Source organism: Dermacentor andersoni, chromosome 8 (assembly GCF_023375885.2).
Source record: "Dermacentor andersoni chromosome 8, qqDerAnde1_hic_scaffold, whole genome shotgun sequence".
NCBI classification, from domain to species: Eukaryota; Metazoa; Arthropoda; class Arachnida; order Ixodida; family Ixodidae; genus Dermacentor; species Dermacentor andersoni.
In genome coordinates this window covers 81746561-81758908 of record NC_092821.1, presented here as the reverse complement: position 1 = coordinate 81758908, position 12348 = coordinate 81746561, and the positions used below count along the sequence as shown (strand labels likewise).

Genomic DNA, 12348 nt, shown 5'->3' with positions numbered 1-12348 from the left:
TGAATTCTTTTTTGTTTATCTTTGGCGGCGTAGGAATGCGATGCCTACGCCGCAAGGAGCTAAACCCGTCCGTGCCGCCGGGGCCCGCCAACCGTGGTCGGTGCTACTCCGCCTTTTAATATATCGTGTGGCTTCGCTCTTTCATAGCTGCAAAAATATTCAGAAGTTTGTACGACTACGCTTGTACGTTTCCAAACATGTCACTAAGTGACTTTCAAATTACGAAAACTGCAGCGGAGAAGGGCAGTTCGTCGACATGCGTAGCGGTGTCGCAGCCCTAGCTCGTGTATTCACCTGTGCCTTTGGTGACTTTATTCACTAGTGTGCCCAATTACTCTTCTGGAGCCGACTTTGATGAACTTATGCGGCGATCCCGGCCACGGCGGCCGCAGTTCGATAGGGGCGAAATGTGAAAGCACCCCTGTAGTTAGATTTAGGTGCCCGTTAAAGAATCCCAAGTGGCCAAACTTTTCGGAGTACCCCACTCCGGCGCGCCTCATAATGAGATCGTGGTTTTGGCGCGTAAAACGCCATAATTCAATTCCTTTACCTTACCGACTACGCCGGAACTTATTTCCTGCCGAAAGGTAGGGAATAAAGGGAAGGGAACTCCCTTTCTAAAGGCAAGGAGGCCAAATTGTCGATACTTTCCGTCGAGAATATCCTCCTGCTACATGTTGCCCCAGAAGTCCTCATCACCGACGGAGGACCGGCTTTTTCAGTGGAGCTTACCCAAGCGATTCTGCAATACATCCGAACAAGCCACAGGAGGACAGCTACCTACCACCTGCAGACGAATGGTCTAGCAGAGAGGCTGAACAAGATCCTAGCCGAAATGCTGACAATGCATGTCGACGTCGAATACAAGACGTGAGATGCCGTCCTTTCATATGTCAGCTTCGGTAGCAACACGACGGGGCAAGAAACAACGCACATCACGCCGTTCAAACAAGTTTACAGATTGAGATTCATTGATAATTGACAGCTTTCTTGATTCGGTAGATGGGCGTGCATGGCCGTTCTTAGTTTGGAGCGATTTGTCTAGTTAATTCTGATAACAAACGACACTCTAGCCAATTAAATAGGTGCGGGATTCCCAGCAACTTACAAACTTCTTTGAGGCACCAGCGGCTTCTAGCCGCGCAAAACAGAGCAATAACAGGTCTGTGATGCCCTTAGATACCCGGGGTCGTACGCGCGCTACACTGAAGGAAGCAGCGTGTCTTTATCCCTGTTCGAAAAGACTGGTTAACCCGTGAAACTCCTTTCGTGAATGGGATAGGGGCTTGCGATTGTTCCCCTTGAACGAGGATTTCCCAGTAATCGAGTCATAAGCTCGCGTTGAATACGTCCCTGCTTTTTGTACACACCGCCCGTCGCTACTACAGACTGAATCATTTAGTGAGGTCTTCGGACCGGTGTCCGCTGTGGCCTTTCGGTTGGGCCGGTCTGTTGGAACTATGACCAAACTTGATCATTCAGAGGAAGTAAAAGTCGTAACACGGTTTACTTTGTAGCAGTTGCTACGATTAGGTGGACGTCTCATTTTCCCTTAATTACTTCTTTCCACCTTGCGGGTTTCCGTAGAACTAGTACGTCAAGTAAAACAGCACAACGTGTGAGGGAGGCGCATCAATATAGGCGAAGTATATGAACGCACCTTTCTGCACACTTTAATATTGGCATTGTATTGCAATTGATAGCGGCGTCCCTGCCCCTCCATATAGTGGGCTCTGAAAAGAGATATTTATTCATAACGATAATCTCAAATAGAGTTGTCTTTTCCTTCCTCGTCATGCGTATATATGTAACTGAGTAGGAATTTCATTTTTGTTTGGTGAATCAGCGTCTCGTTTGAATTAAAAAGCGCTTTTCATCTTTCCCAATGTTTGTTCCCTCCTGACATAGTCAGGCTTCAATCGCTGCACCCATAACCACCCTTGCTGACGTTGCTGACAATTGGTTCTGAACCGTTTTTCGCTCGGATCGACCTTGATTAATATGTAGAAGCCGGCGCGCTTGACCCATTGATAACATTTTCGGTGATCGCCCACTTTGCTCACCGCTATTGTTGTGCTTGAGTGCTACTTGTATTGCGGGTCAAAAGTTCTCCATATAAAGGGTTAAATCTGCAGAACCCACGCACGGTGGTTACTTAACAGCTATGGTGTTCCGCTGCTAAGCACCAGGCCGCGGGATCAAATCCTGGCCGCATTTCGATAGGGGCGATATGTAAAAACGCCCGTGTCCCGGTCGATGGGGGCAGGTTCAGGAATCCCTCTGGGTCAAAATTAATCCGGAGTTCCGCACTACGGCTTCCCTTATAATCATTTCGTGGTTTTTGCACGTCAAACACCAGAATTCGATTCAAGTTTGCAAAACTCACCTTTTTGACACCGTGTCGTTTCTCACTGTCACTACAACCTAACATGTTGGTTTGTACCAACAAAGTCTGGCTATTATTGGCATGCAGAAACAGTACTGCTGCAAGTGTAGAATTAAAAAGAACGATTGGAATGCTGAATTATTCAACATAACGAAGAGAATACGTAACACGAGCATCACTTTCTAGAAGTGAGATTCGTCGCGATTTTCTGCGGTATCCACCTAGCACGCATTGCTAACTCCGGTCCACACGCATACAGGCCCTCACCTTTACTGCAGATGTTAACACTGAGGTAGCGGTCAGGCTATTCAAAAAAGGAGAAAATCGCAGCCGCGAGCTTCAGCCATCCTTGCTGCAAGGTGTCGTCTGCTACTGCATCCCGAGTGTACTTTCAAAGCGCCCGCTGGGTGGCTACCAGTGGCGCCTCTATAGAAGGTGCACTATGCGTATAGCACCAAGCTACAGAGGGGAAACAGCCGAGAAACGTGTCCGTGTGTTGATTATGATGATAAGATGATGGTGACATCTATACTTCTATACAACTGCCCATACCCACGATGGGGATTGGCTAAAACGCGGGCGTTAAGGCGACAAATGCGTACAACGGGAAATTAGCCGTAAGCTGGGCGGTACCTATCCTGCCAACGCCCACTAGCTCTTTGAGATGATCACCGCGTGTTGATGGTGATTTTAATTTCCATACTAGAGCCCCGCTATAAAAAAGATAGGGGGACACTTAAGCTGCGCCTTTAAAGCATTCGTCCACGTACCTGTAGCTAAATTCCTCTTGAATATTTTGATGATAACCTGGGGGAATACCGACATCCTTACGCAGTCATAAAACTCAGACCTATTGATGTCCATATGTGGATACAGGTATCAGTATATAGATTTAATGCAAGTACACTGCGTAACACTAAGTATGGAAGCATAGAAGCTGTAACCTTGACAAAAATGTTGTCGCACTTTTTATCAGAACTTCGGACTTGTTCACAGCTAGCTCAGCAGAAGAGAATGATCTGTTGCCTAGCCCATTACATGAATGAGAAACAAGCGTAAGAAATGCACTTGTGAACAAGCAATGAGATGTACACATAACCTATAACATTCTAACATGGAAATGCTTAGTTAACTCTCGCTCCCCTTATATGGAAGTAAAAAGTAACTAGAAAGCATTCTTGCACAGAGTAATCTTTAGGACACAACGAAAGCACAACCTCTTAACATATGTTGAAATACAGCATAAGATAGTGAAAAGAATTGCGTTATAAGCATTAGCTGCGTGACTATAAGATGTGAGACGTGACAACAAAAGAGAAATGCACTGAAATTCACACAGCATAGTCTGTCAAATGGCCCGGTACTTTCCGCTGCCTTTTGGAATGGCGACGCACACGCGTGTAGAAGTACGGGCTTTTGCCCCTTTTCCGGAGCCGACATAAGCTCAGGCATTGGCAAAGTCGAACCTTCAGGCTCGACTAAGCACTCCCCAGACAATGCTGGGAGTGAACATGACTAGAAAAAGTCAGTAGGCTCACTTGAGCGCTTCTCAGTAGAAAGTGAGGGTGAAAACTCATCACATACTGCATTTGAGCTCGATGGTTCGGAAAAAATCTGTTATTACAATAAGAAACCTATGCGTGATAGCTGGGAAAAACAGGCATTTCTTTAAAAGGTCCTTTGGAATACATTGGTTCGGTTACACGCCCATTTGGCCAAGAACTGGAATCAGTTTGACTGAGCAATTCAGCCGAACATTGCGCACTTGCTTCGACAAAACCTGCTGGCAGGGTTAAACACCTCTCAGCTGACACTGCGAATGACGCACCGAGACTGGGTACATCTGTTAGCATTACCAATCGCTTATCTCTATTTTGCCTTTCGGCCGAACGTATGACTGCTGTACAGGAATAGTGATTCGAACTTGGTTAAAACATGTTGGCGGGCTGGCGGGGTTGAATTCATGATGGAATATTTAAACGCGACTGAACGAGGACGTAGAAAGCAACATACATGCAGAGACAGCCACTACTTTCAACAATGGGTTTCATTTCCGCAGGCATCGACAAATAAGTACCTAACGAGCGGAAACAAACGCGACAAAAGAAACGTTCAGTGGCGCATGTCGATGAACCGTACAGGGGTCTACGGCATGATCAAAATATACACTGCAATAGTTACAGCGATAAACCGAGGAATCTTATCGCTTTTTCACATAGCGACACTGATGGCATGCTTCCATATCTTCCAATTTTGCAAGTTCGTAGGCCTCCACAATCTTCCTTGTAATCCTGATATAAACCCTATACAAAATAACAGTACTTTCAAACCTGCGTTCCTAAAGACAATCTCGGCAATGAATGCCCAAATGGCACTAGCGATTACTCTAGTGACGTTATACTGATAGTGTTTGTCTCTTATGGATGAATCTGCCAGTTTGACCGACATACGTTGTTCCGCAAGAAATGGGAATGGCGTAAGCAACGTTATAAGTGCAGGTTACAAATTCTCTGGACGAATAGAGCATGCGTTTGCTTTGTTCTTCTCTGAATTAACCTGCTTGTATAGCTTCTGAAGACGCTCAGGGGCAAAAGAAACCACGTCCACCCAAAGTGGCAAATGCATCAACCAGGGACTAAAAGAGCATGAGTATAACGTCACTAGAGTAATATCGGGCCATTTGGCCATTCATTGCCGAGATTGTTCCTGCAAACTAATGTTTGAACGTACTTTTATAAGGCTCATATCAGGATGACAAGGGTGATTGTGGAGGCCTATGAAATTGCAACATTAGAAGAAAGGTGTGTGAGCAAGCCATCACTGTTGCTGCGTGAAAAAGCGGTACGATTCCTCGGTTTATCGCTGTAACTATTGCAGCGCACGTTTTGACCATGCCTTGATCTGGTGTGCGGTTCATCAAGATGAACCACAGAACGTTGTTTTTTGTCCCGTTCGCTGCCGCTCGTCCTGTATATATTTATCGCTGCGTGTGAAAATAAGATGTATAATTTAAAGCAGCACTGTCTTTATGTGTGTGTTTCTTTCTACGTCTTCGTTCAGCCGCACTTCCGCTTTCTCTCACTGATTCGAGATACTTCAGTAACTGCATAGGAAAATATCCACGAATGAAAAGAACCGCATTACTATGCGGTTTTTCCTGAAGTAACAGCTGAAGTATTTCCTCACTGCTTGACAAAAGAACTAACTGCAGTGACATATGCAATTATAACGCGTATGGCAATAGAAAAACCTAGTATCGATACAGTCAACACGTGAATCAGTTCACAGTTCACCTGATTTTAGAGCGCAGCTCTTAGGCTTCCGTTCCTGCGGCGAGCGTAGGCCTCGGGGGCAGCGTCGTCGGCGGCGTAACCGTGCTCAGCGAAAGAGCGAACGCGGAGTGGGAGATGAAAGACTCGAGCCGCGAACGGCGGAGACCAACGAGAGCGGCCCCTTCAGTGACGGGCACACTGCAAACTGGCGCAATGGGGACCCACCCGACCACTCGATGCGCACTCGCATCTGGTATCAGCCAGACTGCTCGTTTCGTACTATCGTACACTCGCAACAGCTCTCCCTCGCGTTTGTTTGGTTTGCTTCGTTTGGTCTCGTGTGCGCTGTTTCCATTGTCATGGTTTGCGATTGCTTTGTAATCTGATTCTATGCACGACGCGAATTGTGTAGCACTTTGTGGAAACCACGTGGCACCAGCGATCACACTGGAACCTTCGATGAGTCATGTATAAAATCCGATGTGCTTGACCCGCAGATCAGATTTTCGATGATTACCGAGTCTGCTACATGTCTCCATCAAATTATTTGCCTCAATACCTCGCGAAATAAAAACACGCATAGAGCTGCACTCAAATTTCGCATTACGGAGCACCGCAATCGTCGATGAAATTTCTGCTGAGCCTGTGGTTGCCACATTTGACACTGGTTGACGTTCGCTAGCGTTGAAAAGTCCGCTGCACTGCATAAGTCCACTGAAGTAGGACAAGGTCCCGACACTCGACACTGCTTCGCTCTCACTGATGTTGAAGTCAGACAGGCCTTGTTATGCTGTATATTTTCAAAATCCGCTGCACTGTATAAGCCCACTAAAGTAAAGCGACATTCAGTCCACTCCGAAGCGATGTCAGAATCCAGTGGAGTTCTCGGCGAAACATGCGCACAGGACAAGGTCTCTCCATAGATGATGATCTTCAATGCTTTGATCGCATCAAGTCTAAGGATTGAATAGCGCTTTTTGGTAAAAAATTGGAGGCTTATCAAGGTTAAGCCCAGTGGATGCGAAGCATCCACTGGGCTTAACCTTAGCGTATCCTTAGCGTTTGGAGGCATCTTGACCGCATACACGCCCGGCGCAAGGACGCTGGCGCGGTTGCGGGCACAGAGACTGACGCGACGGCGGGCGCGCGCCGCTTCATCCCTGGCGTGACGTCACATATCACGTGATGCAGCGATGGTGGCGCCGCCGCCGCGTCGCGCGCGACAGCGCGAACCGATGCGTGGAGGCCTCCGCCGGGCGACGTCCGACGGCGCGATATGAGGCCCCATCTGCAGCCGGTGTGACATCATCACGTGACGTCACATCATGTGATCTCACTTCAGGGTCAATGGTGGCCACCGCCGGGAGGCGACCGACGGCGCGATATGAGGCCCCATCTGCAGCCGGTGTGACGTCATCACGTGACGTCATGTCACGTGACCTACTTGAAGGTCAATGGTGGCCACCGCCGGGAGGCGACCGACGGCGCGATATGAGGCCCCATCTGCAGCCTGTGTGACGTCATCACGTGACGTCATGTCACGTGACCCCACTTCAGGGTCAGTGGTGGCCACCACCGGGCGTCGCGCGAAGGCCCGAAACCTACGTTAATATGCTTCGCATAATAGAACTTGATCGATGCAGGCTTGTCTTGATGCTGGACTGTCACCTTGAAAAGCCACAACTTGACTGCTTGCTCAGAGCAGTGACATTTCTTGCCGTTTTTCTTTCGACTACGCCGTGACTTTGTGCTGAGCGTAACCGTGTTAGGGTTCGCGCGGCGAGGCATCGCTCGCCCGCCTCTTCTCGTCGGAGGATTTTCCACTGATTTTGTGATGAAGTGTGAGGTGGAAGGGGAGTTTTTAGACCCCTAGGACTTCACTAAAGAACTCCAGGAGGCAGCTCGTCGCCGCCAGACGTTTTTCAATAAGAATGAGAAACGCGGCCAATGCCTGTGCCGTCCACGTTCAGCATAACGCCGGTTCCAGCACTCGGGGCCGCGCCGACCACGCGGGCAATAAAGGCAAGATCATTCGAGGGGCCAGGATGCCTCCGATGCCCAAGGAAGAGGTAAAGATCGTCGCGCGACCCAGGGCAGGCCTGTGTGTCAGCAAGTTCGGACCTACCGCACTCGCCGACGCCATACGGCAGGCTGCTGCGCTTGACTCGACGTCGCGGGACACCGACACGATGTGTCCCTACTTTTAACAAAATATAATGGTGATCAGCACACCGAACAGGGACAACGCTGCACGCTACGTCGGCAATGAGGGCATCTCCGTCGCTGGTCAACAATTTGAGGATAGCGCTTACGAAGCCGCCCCCCACTCCACGTGCAAGGGCGTCATCCGAGGCGTCTCCCTTACCGACGGGCCCGCGGCGATCGACAAAAAATTCGTCAACCCGAGAAATCCCACGGCGCTGGGCGCCAGAAGAATCAAGAACCGTGGTGGTCCTGTTCGAGGGGTACCGGGTGCCAAATTTTGTCTCCTACGGCGGCACTATCGTCAGGTGCACTTTATTTCGCAAGCAAATGGACGTGTGTTACAGCTGCGGGAGACTCGGGCACCGCTCTGACGTCTGCCCTTCGCCCAACGACGCCATCTGCAGAGGATGCGGAGAAGCAAACCCCGACGCTCAGCATAGATGCGATCCGAAATGCAAGCTGTGCGGAGGCGACCACCTTACCGCCGCCAAGGAGTGCAAGCGACGGTTTCAGACGCCATATCTCGTCAGGCGCAGACGGGGGCAACGCTCCCGCGCCCTCAACGCCGAACATTTGCCGCCCATGGAGAGCGCGAATCAAGGCCGGCAAGCATCGCCTGAACGCCAATACGATCGCAGCCGCTCCCGGTCCAGGGGGAGATCCAGGTCTCGTGGCCGCTCTAGCGGTCGCACCAGGAGCCGCTCCGTCTCCAGGGCCAGGTCGAGGTCAAGATCTCTGCTGCGATCCAGATCCAGGTCCAGATCCTGTTCCAGGGGCCTCCCGGGTTCCATAACCCAGCCAGCATCCGGGCCTCAGCCCGCCTCCACACGTTGCGGAAAGCAGCCTACCCTTCTTTGGGCCGATCTGGTACGACCCAAGCCCGGCGCTAATACCAAGGCTGCTCCGGCACCTCGTAACGACCCGCCCTCAGAGCAAGCTAGGGACGCGAAAGTCATTCGCCTAGGCAAAGAGAACGACGAGCTCAAGAACACGATCAAGAGGCTAGTTAACGAAATGGCAGAGGTCACGAAATTTGTTTCGAATATGTCGGGTAACCGTGCGTAAAACAGGGCCACAGAACCTCCAATCCCAGCTCCGGTAGACGGTACTGCGACGTGCTCCAAAAGCAGCGCAGTAGTCAAACAAACAGGTGAATCGTGAGCGTTGTCCGCAGAAGTCAACGAGATTAAGCAAACTCTCATTGGGCTGGCAGACGGCCTCAAACAGGCCATCGCTAGCATCAGTTACCTCACCAATAGCGTTCGCCAAATTCAGGTTGCGCTCGGAGACCCCAACAGGGGCCTCGGACCTCTCGCAGGTCTCACTGACGCCATTTAGGCACGAATGGCTTCATCCGCCTCCGTCGTACAACCGCTAACCGTTCCCGCCATGCGAAAGGAAGCTAGACTTCAGTATCCCCCCAGCACGCTAACAGGAGGTCTCAGTCTTTGCGCAGCCCTAACTGCCCGGTTAGGTAGTTGTCCGTCCGGTTCGCCATAATGAATTGATCTAAAGAGAGTTTTCGCATTTGGCAATGGAACTGCAGGGGGCGTTATAACAAAAAAGCCCCTCTGTAGCAGTTTTTCAGGTCTTTCGCTGTCAAACCTCAGGTCATTGCTCTCCAGGAAACGTTAGTCTCCGTTACCTGTCAGGTCATGGTGCGCGTTGTCCTCAACAGGCTTAACGGGTACCTCGAAGACAACGAGCTGCACATGTACAACATGACCGGCTTCCGCGCCGGACTCTCGACGCAAGATGCCATGAAACTAATCACGCATCAGATTGTGGATGGTCGTTCCAGAGACGTCAAGGCTCTGCTCGGTCTGGACCTCGAGAAGGCTTTCGACAACCTGCTCCACAACTTCATCGTCAAGACCATTTCATACCTGGGTCTCGGTTCCAAATTCCACAGCTACGTCAGCTCTTTTCTAACTGACAGGAAGGCCAAGCTTCGCATGGGAGACTTCCGCTCCGAAGATGTGCCCCTCGGAGAGCGGGGCACTCCTCAGGGCGCCGTCATCTCCCCAACATTGTTTAACATTTGTAGGATTGGTCTTTCCGAGAGGTTCGCGAGCGTCGAGGACGTCAAGCACACCATCTACGCCCACGAAATCACCATATGGTGCTCCGGCGGCTGCGAGGGCAGAGTCGAAGAAGCCATGCAGGAGGCGATCGACGTGATCGAGGAGTATCTCCGCCCTACCAGACTTCGATGCTCCCCCACCAAGTCGGAGCTCCTGCTTTACAGAAAAGATAAGGGAGGCAGACCCAAAGATTGGAAGCCAGTCTCCGAAAGCAGCATCATACTTCGCACTTGTGGCGGGCGGGCGATGCCCAGGGTCGACGTTATTCGGGTCCTGCGCATGTTTGTCGAATTCAACGGCGGGAACGGAACTGCTCTCCGCAAGATCATCGCAAAAACGGACAACGCTTTCCGCCTCGTTTGCGGAATCGCAAACCAGAATCGAGGCATGAAGGAAAACAATCTTCTCAGGCTGATCAATGTCTTCGTACTCTGCCACCTCACATACACGATATATATGCACAACTGGCTCAGATCGGAGCAAGACAAGCTCAACGTTTTCATCCGCAAAGTACTAAAGAGGGCTCTTGGGCTACTCATCAGGACCCATACCGCGGATCTCTTGAAGCTGGGGGACATAACACCGCCGACGAGATTGCCGAAGCCCAAAAACGCGCGCAACTCACTCACCTGACCACCACAGCAGCAGGTAAACGCATCCTTGAAAAGCGGGGTTACCACCCTGCGGGATTTCCGATGGTCAGTACCCCGATCCCTAGGTGCATTCGAGACAAGTTCGTGGTGGCCCCTGCGCCCCGAAACGGTCATCACGCCCACAACGAGGGCAGACGCAAGGCCAGAGCAGCAGCCATCCTCAAACAGATCAAGCAAAACCACATTAGAGCAAGCTTCGTCGACGCCGCAGAGTACAGTGTGACGGGTAGACCTTTGCCGTCGTTGTGGTCGACTCAAGCGGCAAGATTTCCAATAGCGCCTCGATTCGCACTTCAGACCCCGGAGTCGCCATCGCCCTCGCCCTGCTACATGGTCGTGGGTCCGAAATCTATAGTGATTCCAAAACAGCAGTTAGGGCTTTTTAGAAGGGTTGCATCGCCAAGGAAGCTGTTCGTCTTCTTAGAGGCTCGAGTCCATAAGCTCTCACAAACCATTCAATTCACTGGTTTCCCTCTCACGTAGGGTCGGTCGAGGGTGCTCCCCCGAACCTCAATGATTCTGCTCACGAGGCTGCGCGTAACCTCACCGACCGCGCTTCCTCTATAAGGAGCACTGACTGCCCTCCTCTCTACGGTCACAGGGACGCTCCCGCTACTCACAACGAGATTATTAAATATTTCTACATGTCCAGAAGGGTCTTTCCACCCCCTCACCCCAAGTGGAATAGGGCGCAAGCCGTTTCGCTTAGGCTTCTACAGACCAGCACATATCCGCGTCTGTGAGCTCTCCACGAGGCTTACCCCGACGTGTATCGCGACGACGCTTCCCCGTCCTGCGGGCAGACCTCTGCTCTAGGTCACATGCTCTGGGAGTGCGGGTCGACATACCCCATGTTCATCAAGGAGGAGTGGAACTCGCTTCTGCGTAGCCCCGCTCTAGAAAAGCAAATCGTGGCCGTTCGGCGTGCCCACGACCGGGCCGGTGGGCTAGACCTGCCGGTCCTGACGTGGGATTAGCCGGCTGCGCGATGAGTTCGCGCCCTCGCCGGACCGCCAATAAAGTTTTTTTCACTCAGTCACTCACGGGCCCTGTCGCCTGAAGTAGCTAGCGAGTTCAGCGACGTTATCTCCGCTGCCCGTGCCGGCACACCGTGCGACCATGTCAAGGCGGTTGTGTTAGCACGCAAGACTCCTTCGGAGCGCAGGCGTCTACCACGGCTGCTATATATGGAAGAATTTATTTTTTTTAATTCTCATGAGCACATGCGTTCCTAGAGGAACCCGAGCATGGCGCAGGAGCGTGGTCAAATGGGACAGCAACCGATGATGACGAAGGAGCCACTATAGTAACTCCGGTACTACTGTCTTTCGGAGCGTTTGTGCTTGGGCACTCACCGAGGAATGTGTGCACCGCTATGGAGAAAAATTATTATTTGATTAAACCGATTTCGTTGCTGACAGAATTATTCATTTTATTCTTCTCTTAGTGCCTCAATTATATATACCTGTTCGTTGTCGCTCTCTCTCTCTCTCACTGTACATTTTTTTATATTGAATTACTGTCTACTGAACCGTCTTGGACATTATAGATTTCTAAATTTATTCCTTTAACAGATACGTAAAATATGCCCCACTCTTGACCAATCCCCGTGAGTGGGTATGTGCCAAAGGCATTAAGGTTATCGTCATCATTATATACTAAATATTCGCTTCTGCAGCGCAGCGTTGAAACGTCGAATACTGTGCTGTCATGGCGTATGCCCTTCATGAAGCATTTGACCGAGGTTG

General features: G+C 50.7%; 1 protein-coding gene across 1 annotated transcript in view; it reads right to left on the bottom strand.

Moving 5' to 3' along the window:
• The window catches only part of LOC126538719 (2-Hydroxyacid oxidase 1-like), a 47780-nt gene extending 41879 nt beyond the window's left edge, over positions 1-5901 (bottom strand). The window contains exon 1 of the mRNA XM_055074918.2: positions 5680-5901. The gene's annotated coding sequence lies outside the window, so the exon portion shown is untranslated. The remainder of the gene's footprint in view (positions 1-5679) is intronic.
• Between the last annotated feature and the right edge of the window lie 6447 nt (positions 5902-12348).